The following is a 16,616-nucleotide window of genomic DNA, read 5'->3' as shown; positions in this document are numbered from 1 at the left end:
AGGTCTTAAAGGGGTTTCCATACACAGGTTAGAGAAAATGTCTGATGATAGAGTGGTCAAAATTCTGTGGCCTTCATGATCTTAAGTAAGGGTCTCTTAAGTGCTCGGCAATCTTGAGGTCAAGTCTGCATACTGCCACTCCACTCAGAGCCCTATTCAGAAGGCCTATTCTCAAGGTTGCTGTCAGACGCCCTGCAATCAAACATTTAGGTGTCCATAGTGGTAATACCCCTTGGTAGCACGTGTTATGTAAAAAATCTTTGACATGTCAAAAATTTTGATTGGTCATGGTTCGAGTGCTGAAACCCCCACTGATCGCTGGAACAAGCGTGCAGTATCTCTGGCCAGCTTCACTAGATGGACCCATCTAGTAAAGCTAGTTGGAGATTGTTGTGAGCCGGGTGTGAAGCACGCTATTACCCACTTTTTCCCATTCATTCTAATGATCGTGGGGGTCTCAGCATGGAGAACCCTTCTGATCAAAACTTTTAATATGCCTCTGTGACATGTCAATTGTTTTTTTAATGATTCTTAAAGTGTAGAAATTGGATCCTTCTCTGATCTATCAAAATCAGTAGATCAGAACATATCAAAAAGCTTCCAACGTGGTGGAGGTACACATGGCTTTCCCAAGGCCTTATTGCTTAAATCCAGTTCACACTTAAACGTAGCATTCTGAATATTCTCCATTGGCATCAGCATTTGCATATCAGTTCATGAGGGTAATATCTGAGGGATGAACAAGTGTATACGGATCTAGAGGTGAGTTTTTCCATCCCATGTTTTCCAATGAAGATGATCAAATGATTCACTCTCAACACCATGAGTGTGAGTCAGAAGTAGGACTCTAATCCATCACTTCTTTATATTGGCTACACTAAGAATCAATATAATATTTAAATATTATATTGAAAATTTCTATGGCCCAGTTTTAGATATTGGGCATAGAAATTGAGCCATCTACATTATATATGCATCTTACTCAAGATCATGTTTAAATGCATCAAGGACAGTATTCATATAATGAGAAATACCATGGACCATCCAGTGATAGCGGAATATCCGGCACAGATGAGCTGTGATGTGAAGATCCGGTCAGGTTCTTAATAGCTGATCGATTCTGAACAATCCGTCTTTATTTCCTTTTTATAACACATCTCGCTATCTACATCTAGAATATATGGAATAAAAGTTACGATACTCATGACTTTCAAAAGATAAACGCACTTCTTTTCATTTATTGTTTCCGTTCTTCTTTTGCTCATGAAATACATCAGATATCCGCACAATCGTTGCTTTGTTGGTGCCCAGTAAAACACTGTGATCCACTATATTTTAATGTGAACTTTCACTGGATCCTTTAGTAAACAAAACCCTGACTGTTTGCAAGATCACAAGACAACTACATGCTTACAGTAAATGTCAAGAATATTAAGGTTAAAGGAGCCAGACCAGGACCGATACAGGACGGCAGTATTCACAAAGGTTTGACCATTACAGGACAATCTTTTTTTAAAGAAGTTCACTGGTGTGAAGTTGCTAGAACCCCTAGAGACCGGTTGGGATTGCTGCAACCACACTCCTATCACTCACAGGCAGCCGGCAAAGATCTCACAAAAAAATTCTAACTTTCTAAGTAAAAACAAAGTATAATATATGTAACGTCTATGCATAAGATTGTGCCCTTATAAGATGCAAAATAACATATACAGAGAACTATCATCACCACACATATCACCATTATACTGTTTCTGACCAAATCCTGTATACTGAGAACAATATTACCAATAATACCAGTATACAAGCGGGAATTTTATCACCATACATATTACATTATACTGTTACTGAACAAATCCTGTATACTGCAACCAATATTACCAATAATGCCAGTATATAAGGAGGAAATATTATCGCCATACATATTACCATCATACTACAGTATTACTGCACAAATCCTGTATACGGAGACCAATATAACCAATAACAATACCAGTATCCAAGGAGGAAATACCTACTGCTAATGACTATATTCTGTATACTAAGATCAATATCATCAACAATGCCAACAATGCGAGAAACATGATCACAGTAATATTACCATCATACCGTTACAGTCCAAATCCTGTATACTGAGACCATGTTACCAATAATACTTGTGTGGTAGCCCTTGGGAGGTGTATGGTAGTGGTGGTATGGTATCGGTATATGAGGGGTTAATGTTAACCCTATAGTTCGTGACACCAGGCTGAGGGCTGGTATGCTGAGGTAATGCTCCGGCCTATCGCCGCCCTTCCCAGTAACGATAGGTGTATGAAATGACTGAAGGTCCACAAGGAGATTGAACTTGAACTTGAACAACTTTACTTAAGTGCTTGCGATACATCCAAGGCACAGTAACAGTCTCATACAAACAGTCCTTATATCGCTTAGTGACTGACAGTTGTTGCGGACGTTGAGCTATTTAGAAAGTCTCTGAATTTAGGGTAGATATTTGCAGATCCGTCCGGATTTAGGGGTTATATTAGGTCCGGTGATGCTGCAGAGTGTCTGGGGATTGATACACTCTCTTTTCTGAATTACCCAGCTGTTGCTGCAAGGCTCGGGCCTAAGTCACTGCGATAGTTGCTGCGCAGATCCTTCTCGTTTGACAGCCCAGGAACAAGAGAGAAGAAAACATGGCCGCCGCTCCCTTATATGGGCAGGGGGCGGGGTGAATCCGATTGGTCCGAACATCTGCCATTCACCATTTCACAGAGTAATGGGATTGCATATGTCACCGGGCCTCCAAAGGCCCTTAAGCAGAATACCATAGAGTTTACCTAGTCACGTGACCCGCAGGTCCTGCAACGCTATGGAACCGGTAATTAACCATTTATTTACATATATTACTATATTTACATCACCCTTACATAAATTACTAGGCTATTAGTTGTAATAGAGGCGACAAAGGGTAGGCTACACAACAGGGATCCCTACGTCCTAGGGACTCTGGCTATGGGGACCCACACATACATAGGTACCGTATAAGATGCGGTACCGGGACACCACACTTGTATACAAGGAGGATTATTAGCACCATACATTTTACCATTATGTTACTGACCAAATCCTGCATACTGAGACCAATAATACTAATAATAACAGTACAAAAAAAAAGTGGTCACCACCTCTAAACAAAATGAAATACGTTCACAGGTGCACACTGCTAGTTATGTGTGTCTTACCAGTAAGGGACAAGGGACAAATAATATTGTCACCTCATGACTACCTCTACCATCACAACTAGAGATGAGCGAACTTACAGTAAATTCGATTTGTCACGAACTTCTCGGCTCGGCAGTTGATGAATTTTCCTACATGAATTAGCTTTCAGGTGCTCCCGTGGGCTGGAAAAGGTGGATACAGTCCTAGGAGACTCTTTCTCAGGAATGTATCCACCTTTTCCAGCCCACCGGAGCACCTGAAGGCTGAACTAATTTACGCAGTAAAAGTCATCAACTGCCGAGCCGAGAAGTTCGTGACGAATCGAATTTACTGTAAGTTCGCTCATCTCTAATCACAACTAACTAATATTGTTACTGAATAAAATCAAACATACGAAAGACCAGTATTCCCACATACATTCACCATATAGAGGAAGTTACCAGCTGTACTTAGGATCTGCAGGCCATTTACAGTTACATCTAGTGACTAGCAGGAGACGTCTTCTCTGATCACAGTAATCCTTTTTCCTTTTCTTCTCTGTCCGTCTCAGACCGCCATGTTGACTTCCAGCCAAAACTTATTTCTTCAGCATCTGCAGGACAAACAGCTTAGACTACGCATTTGTCCAGTACCCTCCGCACCTCTACACAATCTCCCCATCTATAGGCCCACAAACTGTAATAATGCCCCACTTGAGGTCCTTAACAGTAAAAGTGGGTAGGTTAGTAGGTGCCCCACAATGGACAGGTACTTCCCCCATTAGGTAGGTATGTTGCACAGTCAGAGAGCAGATAATCAGGGATACCGAGTCCCAAAAAAGAATCACTGAAAACACAAAACGGTGATCAGAACAGATATACTACAGGTACATAATGGTATGTCCTGGACCTAGAATGAAAACTTAACCTCTAATAAAGTCACAAAAAGTACAAACATAACAAACCAAACATGTATCCTCATGTAAATACAAATAAGAACATGCCACTACAGATGGTGCACCAAATTCTTATTCACAGATATGTATGTATAGGAAAACCATGTCAGCTATGCTCTCGGCCCTTCTTTCCCTATGGCCCTGCCTTTTGGGGAACCCATTTCCTTATTAAGGTGGCCCCAACCACGGTGGAGGTCCCTCTCTTAATTTCTAGTGCAGGTTAAAACAAAAACAGGGAAAGTGGGGGAAGGCATCTAAAGCCTGTCAAGTGACTTCAGACACTGCTATAGATGTCTTCCACCCCCATTTTTGTATTATCCTGTACTAGGAACAAGGAGAGGGACCACCACAGTGGTTGGGGCCACCCTGATAAAGAGGTGGGTTCCTCAAAAGGCAGGGGCAGACTGAAAGAAGGATGGAGAGAAAAGCAGGCACTGTTTTCCTATCCCTCCATATCTGCGAGTAATAATTTAATGCTCAAAACCAGGAAATGAAATTCCCATTTTGCTGTACTCCTTCGTGTGAAGATAAGGAGGAGACTGCTGGGAAATGATCTGTACAGAACAGGAAGCCTCAACTTAGCTTTAGGCCTAGTGGCCAGAATAAAAACTGCAATAGTTCAGGATTATTTAAAAATATACATAGTAAAAATAACAAAACATTCAAAAAATATGTTTAAACACTTGATTTTAAAAGATGAACATGTGGAAAGTTTAACTCCAAATTCCATGTGTACTCGGTTAAGTTCAACTAGACGGGTATATCAGAATGTCATAGAGAGCCGTATCCTTAGATCAGTCGTTCATTGTGCTGACGTGCGTAAATTTTCTTGTGAAATCAACAGGAATAGCAGAGATAAGTCAGTGACCACTATTCATTGTAAGCATAATCGCCAGCAAAGCAATTGCTCAATATTCTACAGTCAGCACAAAGGTTACCATGCAAATTGTGTAGGCTAAAAAAAAGGTTGAAAGGTTTTTGGTCTTTTTAAATTGGTAAATCCACTAAAAAGTGATCCACATAGATAGGGAGCAGAATATGCAGATTTCTGTGGAATCTACAACCTCCAAATATTTCCAAATCTACAGCATGGCCAACTCATTCAGCACTGTTTAGAGGTTTATAAACACTAAAGTATAGTAGTCACATTTATCACCAATCACAATTATGCATACAATGAACAGACAATATTTGTGATTGGTGGTCACACAGTAACCCACTATATTAACCCTTTGGTGGGTCATTTATCTTAAAGGAAATCTGTCATCAGAGTCACCCGCAATAACCTGTTGGTACAGGTGTGTATTGCAGGTGACCCTGATGATAATCACACTTACCTGTCCCCGATCCATGGTCCTGTTATCTTGCTCTGTACCTTCTGTTCTGGCGGCAGGCTTAGGGCATTGGCAGAGCTTCCTGATGTCACCACTGCTGTTTTCCCAGATCTGCTGGCAGCTGGACCCAGCAGAAAAGCAGCAGCAGAGACATCAGGAAACTCCACCCTGGCCCCAACCCCGCTTCTGGAACTGAAGATGACAGCTGTAAATATAGCTCAGCCCGGCAAAGAAAGAGTTAGGGGGATTTGGTGTATATATTATACAACCATCTCTATGGCTGTATAATGTATACAGCAAAGAGAATGATACTTACCATCTGGTCGTTTGTCCGAGCCTCTTTTTGTGCAGCCCCGCCTCTAAGAATGACTTCACGAGGGGGCAGAGCTAGACAAGAAGAGGCCTGGACCAGCAACGAGATGGTAAGTATCACTTTCTTCACTGTATACATTATACAGCCATAGAGATGGCAGTATAATATATACACCCTCTTTTCAAAGGAGTTAACTAGTGCTGCCCAGCGCTAATTAACGCCCTCCTTGCTGGTTTGCTGGGCCAGCGCAAAGCAATTAGCCCTGCAAGATGGTACAGTAAACCAGTGGATTTGCTGGTCTATTGTGACAAAAGAGTTAAGTTGCACTAACGGCGAACCAAACCTTTTTTCTAAAGTTCGGCAAATCCAGCTAGCCGAACTTTCGGAAAGGTCACTCAACTCTATTCCCAAGCAGGATGGGCCTCTTGCTGTCCTGGCATGCTAGAAGTTTTACAACAGCTGAAGGCACCCTGGTTGCACTACACTCATTAGCCACATCGTTTGTACCTATACACCCACTTTTACATTCTTTTGTGTGGTATCTTTATTCATCTGTGTTTATTATTATTGTTTTACACTACCTACATATAGGTAGTAAACGGTATTCCACCTTCTAACACCAAGTTGTAGTAGATATACGCACTTCGTCAGATTTAGTGCTGGTGTATTTACCATTTTACTATCTATTTTATATTATAATCCTAAAATCTTGCAGTTTCCATTCTGAACACAAGGCCTTAAACTAAGCTGGGACATCCTGTTCTCTACAGATCAGTGTTCTCCTTCTCATCACAGGCAAGATTACAATTTAAGGGGACACCGGTGTATAGATAACAGAAGCACACACTAGCTGTTGCTCACGGATCAGCCTTCCCTCCCTGTAGAATGACCTTGGAAAAGTTCACAGAGAATTCTCTCTGTGTAACATTTCCTATTCATGTGAATGGGACATCTCCTGTCTATCTTTATCTATGGTCTGTAGGGGTCTGCTGTAAAGTATATCTCTAAATGCTGTTAAAAACAGCCTAGACAAGATGGCTGTCCCTATAATAACGTACAAAATATGAAATGAAATAATTGCAATCAGAAAATAGAAACAGATTAAAAAGAACATGATTCAGTATCTGGATCTAATCAGTACAGAAAAATAAAATCTAGACGGCAAATACCCTGTAAATATAATAATCTTTCTTAAAGTTGAATAAATGATTGAAACAGTAGTCGTAGTCAAGGCTAGGTAAGTAAGGTGAGTAGAAAGTAGTAAAAATGTTACAATAAAAATGTGTAAAAAACATGTAAATATGTAAGAAAAGGTCTTAGATCCTTATCAAAACAACTGAATATACTTGTGATAAAGTTGTGATTGCAAAGAGAGATATTATCCTGCATATAACAGACTTCCTGTCATATAAACCCATTGAAATGGCTGATGACGAGATATAAGAACTTTCAGCTACACAAATGTTCATCCAATGCAAAGATACAGATGAAGCTGAATTTATTGTTGAGAATGGTGCACCAATCAGATTGCAATGACTTAAAATTAAAGGGGCACTTTAGAACACACCTTCACTCTATAAAGGGGATTCTGGGGTAATAGGTGAGGATCCTTCATTTAGGACCCTCATCAATCAGGCTAGCGAGCAGCTACAAAGAGAACATCTAACTATGGAAGATCCAAAAAGTCCATCCATCACCAAAAATAGGCCATTGATTTTTTAAATCAACTGGTGCTAGAAAGTTAAACAGATTTGTAAATTACTTCTATTTAAACATCTTAACCCTTCCAGTACTTATCAGCTGATGAATAATACAGAGGAAGTTCTTCTCTTTTTGAATTTCTTTTCTGTCTGACCACAGTGCTCTCTACTGACACCTCTGTCCATGTCAGGAACTGTCCAGAGCAGGAGCAAATACCCACAGCAAACCTATCCTGCTCTGGACAGTTCCTGACATGGACAGAGGTGTCAGCAGAGAGCACTGTGCTGCACACTCACCATTACCAGTCATAAAACACCATTTATCCATACTTTAACTTGGTCATGTGATCACTAGTCCGACTCTCCAAATCTTCCAGTGCCTAATGGTTACAACAGGATGTCAGACTACAGAATTACATCATCACCTACTCTTTTTGTAGGACTTAAAGGGGTATTCCAGGCAAAAACTTTTTTTTATATATCAACTTGCTCTGGAAAGTTAAACAGATTTGTAAATTACTTCTATTAAAAAATCTTAATCCTTCCAATAGTTATTAGCTTCTGAAGTTGAGTTGCCGTTTCTGTCTAACTGCTTTCTGATGACTCACGTCCCGGGAGCTGTCCAGCTCCTATGGGGATATTTTCCCATCCTGCAAGGGATATTCTCCCATCATGCAGAGCTCCCGGCACGTGACATCATCATTGAGCAGTTAGACAGAAAACTTCAGAAGCTAATAACTATTGGAAGGATTAAGATTTTTTAATAGAAGTAATTTACAAATCTGTTTAACTTTCCGGAGCCAGTTGATACATAAAAAAAGTTTTTGCCTGGAATACCCCTTTAATGGCCTATTAGACCACAAACAAACTCACTAGCATACTAATACTATTATACTCACGGTTCACTAAACTCAATGGGGGAGATTTATGAAAACCTGTCCAGAAGAGAAGTTGCTGAGTTGCCCTTAACAACCAATCAGGTCGCTTCTTTAATTTATCAGAGGCCTTTTAAAAAATTAAGAAGCAAACTTTTCTTATGGACAGATTTTGATATATCTCCCCCAATGAATACGCAGTACATAGTATTTCCATGTATACTGGTAACATATCCTGAAAATGTGAATGGGATCTTGTGAATCAGGCAGCAGTGCGGCCTCAGGTTTTTCCAGTGTTGACAACCCAACTTTATATATATATATATATATATATATATATATATATATATATATATATGTCCTTGTCTGGTGGAATAAACTTCTCATTTTCCACCGCATATTTCGGAGTGCTGCAGAATCATCTTTTTCCATATATATATATTTTTTTTTTTCTGTTAGGTATTAACTTTTGAAGAAAAATACTTTGTGTCACTATGTGATTTGTATTGCTTGAACAATATATAGGCTATATAAGGGGTGGGTGGCCCAGAGCCAGGGGACTTAGTCTGGCAGGAGTGGGGCAGCCAGACTACTGGGTCATTCCCTCTGTGGGCTCTGGTATTACCACCATGGTGGTCACTACCCAACACTACACTAATTAGGTTAGGGACCCACTTAAAAAAGCTGGTCATGAAGTTGGCACGTGGGCATACACTAGTTGATTAATCTCATGTAAGTTTTGTAGATTTTGCTGAGATGTAGTAGATCCATGTACATAACAGGTGGATGTGTAGCCATGTCTACAGGACCAAGGGGGTGAAATGACCCAAATATAGTGATAAACCTAGCAGGTTTTGGAGCTTACCTGTTTGTGACGTCACACCACGTCTCCTCCATTCATGTCTATGGGAGGGGGCGGTCTATGGCAGGTTCTACGTCCAAAAATGAAAACTGTGGTTAAGTGGTGTGGGACCAGATTCATTAAAACCTGTCTGGAGGAAAAGTGGTGCAGTTGCCCATAGCGACCAATCAGGTGGCTTCTTTCATTTAAAAAAAAAAAATATAAGGAGCAATCTGATTGGTTGCTATGGGCAACTGTTTCATTTTTCCAAGGCACAAGAGAGGACAGTCGGGGTGGCTACACTGCATAAGCAAATACACCTGACACTATCCTATAAAAACGATTCCACAAAGGTAGAAAAACAAGGCAGGATATGGGGTGCGCAGTGTCATAAAAATCACAGCCACAAAATAATGCACAGGTAGAAAAAGAGGCTTTTCGTACTCATATTTATGTCAATCATTTACAAACAGCTGGCCGCTAGCGGCCAGCTGTTTGCGAATGATTGCCATAAATATGGACTAAGTTATAATAGGTGAGTGCCAAAATCCTCTTTTTCTACATGTGCCTCACTTTTCCTCTGCACAGTTTTTGATAAGGGCTAATTCAAACTAGGTATTTTCCGAGCAGAATTCTGTTCCGGAATTCTGCTGGAAAAATACGGTGCAGCAGCCTCCCATTATTCTTAATGGGATTAGAAGGCACTGTTCACGCGGAAATTCCAGACCCCAGACTTCACCGAAAGAATGAACATGTTCATTCTTTCGGGGGAATCCGCTCAAAAATGCAATGGCGTCTATTGAGACAACGCATTTCCAAGCTTTCCTAGAGTCAGCTTGTTTTGCCATTGCCCAATCCCCCGGATATTCCGTAGTGTGAATGAGCCCCAAATTTCCCCCATGGTAGAACACCTTTAAAGGAAAAATGTCACCCTGATCATCCACACTAAACCCAATACACTGGGTTGTAGCATGGGTGACCAGGAGTCCAAAGAAGGGGTCACTTACTAAATTCAGCAAAGTTGTGGAGTCACCGGTCACATTAGTGCTCCGCTCTGTAGCTGGAACGCAAGTGCACTGCTAGATAAGAAAAGTGCTGTCTGCGAGCACAGCTCTCACGTCATTACGATGTGAGATCTGTATAGTTCGTCGGCGCATGCGCCCCAGCTACAAGGTGGAGCGCACGTGACCGGTGACTCCACGTCACTGGGACGTGGAGTCGCAGAAGAGTATTATGCAAATCGCCAGCAGTAGAAGGAGACAGAAAGAGGCAGGGGTGGCTGACCAGCAGCTTTGCTGAATGTAGTAAGTGACCCCTCTTTCGACTCCTGGTCACCCACGCTATAACCCAATGTATTGGGTTTAGTGTGGGTAACCAGGGTGAAAGTTTTCCTTTAAAGCCCTTGTGGAGAACACCATTAAAGGGATACTCCGCTGTAAAACATCTTATCCCCTATCAAAAGGATAGCTGTGATGGCATAAATTCCCAATCAGTTTCTAAAACTTTGTAGTTGAAGTGAAAAGCCGATGTTTAGGGGGGAAACTACCTGAAGAGGTGGTGTGATTGAGCTGCTTTGCTTATTCCCTCTTTACCTGGTGCAAACACTTGATTGACTGTTATAGCCCCGTAACAAAATACTGTAGCCAAGCCAAAGTGGTTTGTTGGCACAGCAGCAATAAGGGCAGACAACTGTTCTTGGGTGCGTGCCACCAATAATTAATTCAGATTATCATAACCGGTCCACCAAAAAGTTTATTCGCCTGCTCTAACAAGATATGCACCAAAGGCCATGGCATGACACTAAATGAATTACAATGAAGTACCCATACATGCACATGAACCTGTGGTATGGGGTGTGATGCAGGGCAGATGGAATTCCCCTAGGGGCAGATGGCATTAACCCCTTGTATTTGTGATGCCAGGGTGTGGTTTATCCTCAATACCACCTGAAGGTATACCACTGGATCCTGGGCTAGGCATGGGGGCAATAATGACTCTGCTGACAAGTTACGGATAACGGTAGCTTTACTGAGGTTAGACAGGAGGAAAAGTCTATACAGTTAAGCCAGGCCCACAGAGGTGACCAGTGACTTCAAAGACCTTAAGGGCTTGCTGGGACTTATAGTAGAGGTGGACAATTCAGTGCAGGCCACGTTGACTAGACAGATGACTTTGACTTAACTGACTTGTGACTGACAAGACTGTGACTGTGGTTACTTGCAGGTTGGTAGCTTGTGGCTGCAGACTGGACTTGAGGCTTCCTTTGACTCTGGACACACACTTAGGCATGACTTGACTGGACCACAGTGTGGTAGCCTGGGGTTGTAGGGTATATGGGGTGTAGCTGTGCGGTAACTAAAGGGTGTCTGGTTAACCCTTTCTATTCGTGATGCCAGGGTGAGGGCTCCTCTGTAATGCTTGTCCTACCGCCACCCGTCCCAAGAGCGGTAGGGAGGTATTAAATTAGTGAATGTCCACAACCGGAGAGTTTGCTGAAAACTGTTGAAACTTTTACTGAAGATTTTATGCAGGCTTTATAACAGGAACAGTCTCTTAGATATGGACAGTGGTTGGGACCTTGAACGTTTTAAAGTCCGGAGACTGATATGCGCTGTTCCACTGGATTTAAGGGATTTTGTTTCGGTTCAGTAGTCACGCTAGCTTTAGCAGGGATTTAGTTTAGGACTCACGGTTTGATTCAGGCTGAGGCCGGCAGGCTTCTGGCCTAGGGTTGTCTTTGCAAGTTACGCGGATCTCAACTCTCCGATGATCCGGAACCACCAAGAGAGCGATCATTGGCTGCAGCTCCCTTATATGGGCAGGGGCTGGCCTTAAGCTGATTGGTCCAAAACTTCACTCAATTATCTGTACAAAGGATCATGGTCTGACATGTGACCACACCATGTGACCTCTGAAATGTCCTAAAGCATAACCCAAAGGAATTAACATAGTCACATGACCAAAGGTCCTGCGATGCTATAAAGGTAATTATATTAATATACATTATTAAATATATACACATAAACACTATAAAATTAGAGGAGGAGGCGACTAGGGGCTGTCCCACCTGGAGGACCCTACCTGGACTTTGGGGACCACCACAAAAGGTATGGTATGCAATACGGTACCGGGACACCACAACAGCAAAGACTAAGAGAGCGTGCAGAGGCTCCACCCAGGGCTTATATGGGGGAGCCTCAGGTGGGGTCCCATTGGTCATCCCTAGGTCACCTGGTCACTGATATCCCCTGGGTAACAATCACATGACAAATCACATGGTAAACAGTCTTAAAGGTATAACACTCTTACATATATGACATAGGGATTAAATACAATTAGATGCAGGGGGGAGGGGGGTCCACCAGGAGGTTGCCTGACAGGGCAGCAAGGGTACGGGGTAACACCTCCCATACTGAGCCACCACAAACCCATCGAGTCACGGTTTATCTCACTGAAGGAATTTTTCATCTGTTGTAAATGGTCTAAATCCATGTGAAGCATGTAGAGTGCATCAACTGATTCAGCCAGGTTCTTAAGTACAGTACTGCATGGTACGGCGAGCAGAGACAGCACGTGACCAGGGCGTAGCAAGCCGCATCATAAGACTCTCTTTATTCATGTCATTTACATTATGGGTCATCTGTTTGGGAAATTGTAGCCGGCTCCGTGAGAATGATTGTGCTTCTTCTAATTATACAGGGAGTGCTGCTCTATTTTCCAGGTCGGCCCTGCCCAGCTAACATGTCTGCCAAACTATTGCCATCAGTTCAGAGAGGAGAAAGGGAAATTGTGTCCAACCCTCAGGGCTGCAGATAAATTGCTAATTGTATAGGCCTCATCGAGAGACAGTATTGGTTCAGTACAAGAGTACCAGTAACATAACTTAAAGGGGTACTCCGGAGGAAAACCATTTTTTGAAATCAACTGGTGCTGGAAAGTTAAACAGATTTGTCAATTACTTTGATTTAAAAATCTTAATCCTTCCAGTACTTATCATCTTCTGTATACTACAGAGGAAGTTATTTTCTTTTTGAATTTCCTTTCTGTCTGTCCACAGTGCTCTCTGTTGACACCTCTGTCTGTATCACGATCTGTCCAGAGGAGGAGAGGTTTTCTATGGGAATTTTCTCCTGCTCTGGACAGTTCCTGACATAGACAGAGGTGTCAGCAGAGAGAACTGTGGACAGACAGAAAGGAAATCCAAAAAGAAAAGATCTTCCTCTGTAGAATACAGCAGCTGATAAGTACTGAAAGGGTTAAAGGGGTACTCCGGTGAAAAACTTCTTTTTTTTTTTTTAAATCAACTGGTGCCAGAAAGTTAAAGAGATTTGTAAATTAATTCTATTAAAAAATCTTAATCCTTCCTGTATTTATCAGCTGCTGAATACTACAGCAGAAATTATTTTCTTTTTGAAACACAGAGCTCTCTGCTGACATCATGAGCACAGTGCTCTCTGCTGACATCTCTGTCGATTTTATGAACTGTCCAGAACAGCATATATTTGCTATGGGGATTTCCTTTTACTCTGGACAGTTCCTAAAATGGACAGAGATGTCAGCAGAGAGCACTGTGCTCATGATGTCAGCAGAGAGCTCTGTGTTCCAAAAAGAAAAGAATTTGCTCTGTAGTATTCAGCAGCTAATAAGTACAGGAAGGATTAAGATTTTTTATTAGAAGTAATTTACAAATCTGTTTAACTTTCTGGCACCAGTTGATTTAAAAAAAAAAAAAAAGTTTTTCACCAGAGTACCCCTTTAATGTTCTGGCATTTTCTGTGTACCTGTTGCTTTAAGCATGTTAAAACCTGTTGTTAGGGGAGTGTGCATGAGGTAAACCAGGTGACTTGTCAGCCCAATGGGAATCCTCCAAACCTGCCCCATATATTGTGTGGTAGTAGTTCAGAGGTCAGACTAGTTCATTTTAAGCTGAGGTGCAGTTTGGAGGAAGTCTGAAGAGAGAGTGTGAGGTGTTCTGAGGAGGCCTCAAGTCTAATCCTGCAACCAAGCATCTTCTAAAGCAAATCCCCTGTGCCAGGTGAATGTCAAAACCTAGCGGTAAGCACTAAAGTCCCAGGGATACAAGTCAGAAGGAAACAGCTGGTTCTGGGATAACCTACCGCAATATTTCGGCCGAAAAATCCAATTTCGGCTAGAGGCACACACCCGAGAGTAGTGAACAATAGCAGACTTTATTAAGTTATACAACTTGCAGTGCACATGGGATAACGCGTTTCAAAGGTTCATCCCTCTTCTTCAGGTCCTTTACATAACATACAACTTCATCATGTATATATACAAAATTCTATAATTGGCAGGAGTGTGGATTTTTACTCTTGTATATAGCATGCTGTCCGGGCATGCAGGGAGTTGTAGTTTTGCAACATCCGGGGGGGCCACAATTTGAGACCACTGCATTAAATGGTCAGAAAGAGGCACAAATATAGGTAAAAATAAAAAGAAACAGAAAAAATATATAACTTTACAGACACAAATAGGACAAATATAAGAAGCAAACAGCTATAGTAATGCCAATTAATAACATACAGAGTGCAGCACTAAATAGGAGAAGCACACATATATGACATATTGGGCAGACGTCCAGATTATAAATACATAAATAGATGATAACTAGACATATAATTACGGTAATCAAGACTTAAAGACTATAAAACAAAATTGTGCATGCATCAGATTTTCCCAGCTATTTTCTCCTCTGACCACTATAAGCCCCATTATTTCTCCTCCATAAAAATACAAATGTCAAGCTATCCTTGAGCATAAGCGATTTTGGGTCTTTTATGCCTTTTATTTTATATTTTATGCCTTTGTTTTTTTATGCGTCATAGCAGCAGCATGAGATTTTACGCCTATTGATATTTCCCTGACTGGACAAATTTAAATATACACTGCTCAAAAAAATAAAGGGAACACTAAGATAACACATCCTAGATCTGAATGAATGAACTAATTGTATGAAATACTTTCGTCTTTACATAGTTGAATGTGCTGACAACAAAATCACACAAAAATTATCAATGGAAATCAAATATATCAACCCATGGAGGTCGGGATATGGAGTCACACTCAAAATCAAAGTGGAAAACCACACTACAGGCTGATCCAACTTTATGTAATGTCCTTAAAGCAAGTCAAAGATTAGGTGGCCTCCACGTGTCTGTATGACCTCCCTACAATGTCTGGGCATGCTCCTGATGAGGTGGTGGATGGTCTCCTGAGGGATGTCCTCCCAGACCTGGACTAAAGCATCCACCAACTCCTGGACAGTCTGTGGTGCAGTTTGGTGGGTGGAGCGAGACATGATGTCCCAGATGTGTTCAATCGGATTCAGGTCTGGGGAACGGACGGGCCAGTCCATAGCATCAATGCCTTCCTCTTGCAGGAACTGCTGATACTCCAGCCACATGAGGTCTAGAATGGTCTTGCATTAGAAGGAATCCAGGGCCAACCGCACCAGCATAAGGTCTCACAAGGGGTCTGAGGATCTCATCTCGGTACCTAATAGCAGTCAGGCTACATCTGGCAAGCACATGGAGGGCTTTGCGGCCCCCCCAAAGAAATGACACCCCACACAATTACTGACCCACTGCCAAACCGGCCATGCTGCAGGCTGTTTCAGGCAGCAGAACGTTCTCCACGGCATCTCCAGACTCTGTCACCTCTGTCACATGTGCTCAGTGGGAACCTGCTTTCATCTGTGAAGAGCACAGGGCACCAGTAGCGAATTTGCCAATCTTGATCTTCTTTGGCAAATGCCAAGGATCCTCCTGCACGGTGTTGGGCTGTAAGCACAACCCCCATCTGTGGATGTCAGGCCCTCACACCACTCTCATGGAGTCTGTTTCTGATCGTTTGAGTGGACACATGCACATTTATGGCCTGCTGGAGGTCATTTTGCCGGGCTTTGGCAAAGCTCCTCATGCTCCTCCTTGCACAAAGGCAGAGGTAGCGGTCCTGCTGCTGGGTTGTTGCCCTCCTACGGCCTCCTCCACATCTCCTGATGTACTGGTCTGTCTCCTGGTAGTGCCTCCATGCTCTGGACACTACGCTGACAGACACAGCAAACCTTCTTGCCACAGCTCGCATTGATGTGCCATCCTGGATGAGCTGCACTACCTGAGCCACTTGTGTGGGTTGTAGACTCCGTCCCATGCTACCACTAGAGTGAAAGCACTGCCAGCATTCAAAAGTGACCAAAACATCAGCCAGGAAGCATAGGCACTGAGAAGTGGTCTGTGGTCACCACCTGCAGAAGTGTGATTGACTTGGATTTACATTGTGTTGTTTAAGTGTTCCCTTTATTTTTTTGAGCAGTGTATATCACATATGGAGGAGTCATTGCTTCGTGCTAATATATGAGGACGGGGGGGGGGGGCAACAAAGATTTGAAGGTTTTC

Source organism: Hyla sarda, chromosome 3 (assembly GCF_029499605.1).
Source record: "Hyla sarda isolate aHylSar1 chromosome 3, aHylSar1.hap1, whole genome shotgun sequence".
In the NCBI taxonomy this organism is placed as follows: Eukaryota; Metazoa; Chordata; class Amphibia; order Anura; family Hylidae; genus Hyla; species Hyla sarda.
This window is presented reverse-complemented; position numbering follows the sequence as displayed.